The following is a 6,949-nucleotide window of genomic DNA, read 5'->3' as shown; positions in this document are numbered from 1 at the left end:
ATACTAAGCGAGCGCTCTACCATCTGAGCTACGCCCTCCCCCCCCGAAGACTAATGGTGCTACATACAGCTATATAGACGACACAGACCCTTGCACTCCCATTATTCAGCAGACAAACACTACTCTCTATGTATCCGTTAGGGTGTCTTCCAGGTTTCGTGCATTCTGTATCGAATCGTAGTTGCCAAAATGAAAGTGGCACGTATAACGTCGAAAATAGAATTCGGACACCGCTCTGAGTAAGACCAACGTGTTGTCCACCCTTTAGTCGTCAATGAGGTTAAGCCGCGATACCTAAGACAGATCTGCACCCGATGACACCTCGATAACAGCCGGTCCCCACACTTACATCTTGCTCTCCTTACGTCAGTATACATCATATCAGTCTGTGACGCTGGCTTTGCAACATCTTGCGTGCCTTTAGGTTCGCCGCGACCAACACTTACCATGCACTGACCACAAAAAATGCAGGCGCCGCGGCTTGAACCCTGGACCTTTCACATGCCAAGCGAACGCTCTACCAACTGAGCTACGCCCCATGCACGAGCAAACTGCGCTATTCCCCATTGTTTGCGACTCAGATGCGCACGGACACGATGGTTGGTTGGTTTGTAGCGGTGAAGGGAGCAGAGTACAAAGGCGCGGACCCATTCATATACACAAAAGTTCCAAGTAGTTTCGATGCTCTGGTATTACAAATGCAAATTCCGTCTGTTTTTAACGTCTTAAATTGAAAGAGCCGTCACAAATTGCTCCGTTTTCACTCATTGTAGACAATTATACAGCACCTGAGGTAACAAACACATCTCGAGAACCATTGTGCACTACATTATATATGCCAACTCAGTGCCTCGCTCTTTACTACTGTGTACCAATCTTGTCGTCCAACTGCAAAACACTGGGCCACAACAAGTTTCCGCGTCTCCATTGCACTGCGCATACTACGAAACGCTCCCCAAACTTGGCACTCACCCTCGCAGCCGACTTTTCCGACTTTCCACGACGCTCACGCAACGCTCACGCTAGTGACAGCATTATTTATAGTTCGACGTCGCGCCAAAGCGAATGAGCACAATTCGCCTACGGCTTAGGCCGCCCTCCTAGTGTGGCTGCTCGGTGTCTGCAGGCAGCGAGGGTCTGCAAGCTTCCTGTGTTCGCACCTATGTCACCTGTGCTTGCTTGTCAGAGACAGACTATCGCAAAACATACAACTCACTCCATGAATTGATTGCTACGGCATCTGTTATCAGCAGTCACAACTAGCAACACCAGTAGCAGCTGACTGCACGCAAAGAATAGGAATGTGCAGTGGGATTTACGTGAACTCGGCGCAAGCTTGTATCTTCCTAGACACATCTGCTGGCTGTGAAGTATTCCACTTGGATATCAAGGTGCGCATGTAGGTGTGTTAAATATTCTGGAGGCACGGGGTATTGATCCCAGTACCTCTCGCATACTAAGCGAGCGCTCTACCATCTGAGCTACGCCCTCCCCCCCCGAAGACTAATGGTGCTACATACAGCTATATAGACGACACAGACCCTTGCACTCCCATTATTCAGCAGACAAACACTACTCTCTATGTATCCGTTAGGGTGTCATTCAGGTTTCGTGCATTCTGTATCGAATCGTAGTTGCCAAAATGAAAGTGGCACGTATAACGTCGAAAATAGAATTCGGACACCGCTCTGAGTAAGACCAACGTGTTGTCCACCCTCTAGACTTCAATGAGGTTAAGCCGCGATACCTAAGACAGATCTGCACTCGATGACACCTCGATAACAGCCGGTCCCCACACTTACATCTTGCTCTCCTTACGTCAGTATACATCATATCAGTCTGTGACGCTGGCTTTGCAACATCTTGCGTGCCTTTAGGTTCGCCGCGACCAACACTTACCATGCACTGACCACAAAAAATGGAGGCGCCACAGCTTGAACCCTGGACCTTTCACACGCCAAGCGAACGCTCTACCAATTGAGCTACGCCCCATGCACGAGCAAACTGCGCTATTCCCCATTCTTTGCGACTCAGATGCGCACGGACACGATGGTTGGTTGGTTTGTAGCGGTGAAGGGAGCAGAGTACAAAGGCGCGGACCCGTTCATATACACAAAAGTTCCAAGTAGTTTCGATGCTCTGGTATTACAAATGCAAATTCCGTCTGTTTTTAACGTCTTAAATTGAAAGAGCCGTCACAAATTGCTCCGTTTTCACTCCTTGTCGACAATTATACAGCACCTGAGGTAACAAACACATCTCGAGCCCCATTGTGCACTACATTATTTATGCCAACTCAGTGCCTCGCTCTTTACTACTGTGTACCAATCTTGTCGTCCAACTGCAAATCACTGGGCCACAACAAGTTTCTGCGTCTCCATTGCACTGCGCATACTACGAAACGCTCCCCAAACTTGGCACTCACCCTCGCAGCCGACTTTTCCGACTTTCCACGACGCTCACGCTAGTGACAGCATTATTTATAGTTCGACGTCGCGCCAAAGCGAATGAGCACAATTCGCCTACGGCTTAGGCTGCCCTCCTAGTGTGGCTGCTCGGTGTCTGCAGGCAGCGAGGGTCTGCAAGCTTCCTGTGTTCGCACCTATGTCACCTGTGCTTGCTTGTCAGAGACAGACTATCGCAAAACATACAACTCACTCCATGAATTGATTGCTATGGCATCTGTTATCAGCAGTCACAACTAACAACACCAGGAGCAGCTGACTGCACGCAAAGAATAGGAATGTGCAGTGGGATTTACGTGAACTCGGCGCAAGCTTGTATCTTCCTAGACACATCTGCTGGCTGTGAAGTATTCCACTTGCATCTCAAGGTGCGCATGTAGGTGTGTTAAAAATTCTGGAAGCACTGGGTATTGATCCCAGTACCTCTCGCATACTAAGCGTGCGCTCTACCATCTGAGCTACGCCCGCCCCCCCCCCCCCCCCCCCGAAGACTAATGGTGCTACATACAGCCATAGAGACGACACAGACCCTTGCACTCCCATTATTCAGCAGACAAACACTACTCTCTATGTATCCGTTAGGGTGTCTTCCAGGTTTCGTGCATTCTGTATCGAATCGTAGTTGCCAAAATGAAAGTGGCACGTATAACGTCGAAAATAGAATTCGGACACCGCTCTGAGTAAGACCAACGTGTTGTCCACCCTTTAGTCGTCAATGAGGTTAAGCCGCGATACCTAAGACAGATCTGCACCCGATGACACCTCGATAACAGCCGGTCCCCACACTTACATCTTGCTCTCCTTACCTCAGTATACATCATATCAGTCTGTGACGCTGGCTTTGCAACATCTTGCGTGCCTTTAGGTTCGCCGCGACCAACACTTACCATGCACTGACCACAAAAAATGGAGGCGCCGTGGCTTGAACCCTGGACGTTTCACATGCCAAGCGAACGCTCTACCAACTGAGCTACGCCCCATGCACGAGCAAACTGCGCTATTCCCCATTGTTTGCGACTCAGATGCGCACGGACACGATGGTTGGTTGGTTTGTAGTGGTCAAGGGAGCAGAGTACAAAGGCGCGGACCCGTTCATATACACAAAAGTTCCAAGTAGTTTCGATGCTCTGGTATTACAAATGCAAATTCCGTCTGTTTTTAACGTCTTAAGTTGAAAGAGCCGTCACAAATTGCTCCGTTTTCACTCATTGTAGACACTTATACAGCACCTGAGTTAACAAACACATCTCGAGAACCATTGTGCACTACATTATATATGCCAACTCAGTGCCTCGCTCTTTACTACTGTGTACCAATCTTGTCGTCCAACTGCAAAACACTGGGCCACAACAAGTTTCCGCGTCTCCATTGCACTGCGCATACTACGAAACGCTCCCCAAACTTGGCACTCACCCTCGCAGCCGACTTTTCCGACTTTCCACGACGCTCACGCAACGCTCACGCTAGTGACAGCATTATTTATAGTTCGACGTCGCGCCAAAGCGAATGAGCACAATTCGCCTACGGCTTAGGCTGCCCTCCTAGTGTGGCTGCTCGGTGTCTGCAGGCAGCGAGGGTCTGCAAGCTTCCTGTGTTCGCACCTATGTCACCTGTGCTTGCTTCTCAGAGACAGACTATCGCAAAACATACAACTCACTCCATGAATTGATTGCTACGGCATCTGTAATCAGCAGTCACAACTAACAACACCAGGAGCAGCTGACTGCACGCAAAGAATAGGAATGTGCAGTGGGATTTACGTGAACTCGGCGCAAGCTTGTATCTTCCTAGACACATCTGCTGGCTGTGAAGTATTCCACTTGCATATCAAGGTGCGCATGTAGGTGTGTTAAAAATTCTGGAAGCACTGGTTATTGATCCCAGTACCTCTAGCATACTAAGCGAGCGCTCTACCATCTGAGCTACGCCCGCCCCCCCGAAGACTAATGGTGCTACATACAGCCATAGAGACGACACAGACCCTTGCACTCCCATTATTCAGCAGACAAACACTACTCTCTATGTATCCGTTAGGGTGTCTTCCAGGTTTCGTGCATTCTGTATCGAATCGTAGTTGCCAAAATGAAAGTGGCACGTATAACGTCGAAAATAGAATTCGGACACCGCTCTGAGTAAGACCAACGTGTTGTCCACCCTTTAGTCGTCAATGAGGTTAAGCCGCGATACCTAAGACAGATCTGCACCCGATGACACCTCGATAACAGCCGGTCCCCACACTTACATCTTGCTCTCCTTACGTCAGTATACATCATATCAGTCTGTGACGCTGGCTTTGCAACATCTTGCGTGCCTTTAGGTTCGCCGCGACCAACACTTACGATGCACTGACCACAAAAAATGGAGGCGCCGCGGCTTGAACCCTGGACCTTTCACATGCCAAGCGAACGCTCTACCAACTGAGCTACGCCCCATGCACGAGCAAACTGCGCTATTCCCCATTCTTTGCGACTCAGATGCGCACGGACACGATGGTTGGTTGGTTTGTAGCGGTGAAGGGAGCAGAGTACAAAGGCGCGGACCCGTTCATATACACAAAAGTTCCAAGTAGTTTCGATGCTCTGGTATTACAAATGCAAATTCCGTCTGTTTTTAACGTCTTAAATTTAAAGAGCCGTCACAAATTGCTCCGTTTTCACTCATTGTAGACAATTATACAGCACCTGAGGTAACAAACACATCTCGAGAACCATTGTGCACTACATTATATATGCCAACTCAGTGCCTCGCTCTTTACTACTGTGTACCAATCTTGTCGTCCAACTGCAAAACACTGGGCCACAACAAGTTTCCGCGTCTCCATTGCACTGCGCATACTACGAAACGCTCCCCAAACTTGGCACTCACCCTCGCAGCCGACCTTTCCGACTTTCCACGACGCTCACGCAACGCTCACGCTAGTGACAGCATTATTTATAGTTCGACGTCGCGCCAAAGCGAATGAGCACAATTCGCCTACGGCTTAGGCCGCCCTCCTAGTGTGGCTGCTCGGTGTCTGCAGGCTGCGAGGGTCTGCAAGCTTCCTGTGTTCGCACCTATGTCACCTGTGCTTGCTTGTCAGAGACAGACTATCGCAAAACATACAACTCACTCCATGAATTGATTGCTACGGCATCTGTTATCAGCATTCACAACTAACAACACCAGGAGCAGCTGACTGCACGCAAAGAATAGGAATGTGCAGTGGGATTTACGTGAACTCGGCGCAAGCTTGTATCTTCCTAGACACATCTGCTGGCTGTGAAGTATTCCACTTGCATATCAAGGTGCGCATGTAGGTGTGTTAAAAATTCTAGAAGCACTGGGTATTGATCCCAGTACCTCTCGCATACTAAGCGAGCGCTCTACCATCTGAGCTACGCGCGACCCCCCGAGGACTAATGGTGGTACATACAGCCATATAGACGACACAGACCCTTGCACTCCCATTATTCAGCAGACAAACACTACTCTCTATGTATCCGTTAGGGTGTCTTTCAGGTTTCGTGCATTCTGTATCGAATCGTAGTTGCCAAAATGAAAGTGGCACGTATAACGTCGAAAATAGAATTCGGACACCGCTCTGAGTAAGACCAACGTGTTGTCCACCCTCTAGACTTCAATGAGGATAAGCCGCGATACCGAAGACAGATCTGCACTCGATGACACCTCGATAACAGCCGGTCCCCACACTTACATCTTGCTCTCCTTACGTCAGTATACATCATATCAGTCTGTGACGCTGGCTTTGCAACATCTTGCGTGCCTTTAGGTTCGCCGCGACCAACACTTACCATGCACTGACCACAAAAAATGGAGGCGCCGCGGCTTGAACCCTGGACGTTTCACATGCCAAGCGAACGCTCTACCAACTGAGCTACGCCCCATGCACGAGCAATCTGCGCTATTCCCCATTGTTTGCGACTCAGATGCGCACGGACACGATGGTTGGTTGGTTTGTAGCGGTGAAGGGAGCAGAGTACAAAGGCGCGGACCCGTTCATATACACAAAAGTTCCAAGTAGTTTCGATGCTCTGGTATTACAAATGCAAATTCCGTCTGTTTTTTACGTCTTAAATTGAAAGAGCCGTCACAAATTGCTCCGTTTTCACTCATTGTAGACAATTATACAGCACCTGAGGTAACAAACACATCTCGAGAACCATTGTGCACTACATTATATATGCCAACTCAGTGCCTCGCTCTTTACTACTGTGTACCAATCTTGTCGTCCAACTGCAAAACACTGGGCCACAACAAGTTTCCGCGTCTCCATTGCACTGCGCATACTACGAAACGCTCCCCAAACTTGGCACTCACCCTCGCAGCCGACTTTTCCGACTTTCCACGACGCTCACGCAACGCTCACGCTAGTGACAGCATTATTTATAGTTCGACGTCGCGCCAAAGCGAATGAGCACAATTCGCCTACGGCTTAGGCCGCCCTCCTAGTGTGGCTGCTCGGTGTCTGCAGGCAGCGAGGGTCT

The 6,949-nt window shown here is 49.3% G+C and overlaps 1 non-coding gene across 1 annotated transcript; it reads right to left on the bottom strand.

Annotated features, from left to right (window-relative positions):
• Positions 1 to 466: 466 nt before the first annotated feature.
• On the bottom strand, positions 467 to 542 carry Trnaa-ggc (transfer RNA alanine (anticodon GGC)). Its single transcript has one exon. It is a non-coding gene; the product is annotated as a tRNA-Ala (tRNA).
• Between the last annotated feature and the right edge of the window lie 6,407 nt (positions 543 to 6,949).

This window comes from Schistocerca gregaria, chromosome 10 (genome assembly GCF_023897955.1).
Source record: "Schistocerca gregaria isolate iqSchGreg1 chromosome 10, iqSchGreg1.2, whole genome shotgun sequence".
Classification (NCBI taxonomy): Eukaryota; Metazoa; Arthropoda; class Insecta; order Orthoptera; family Acrididae; genus Schistocerca; species Schistocerca gregaria.
This window is presented reverse-complemented; position numbering and strand designations above follow the sequence as displayed.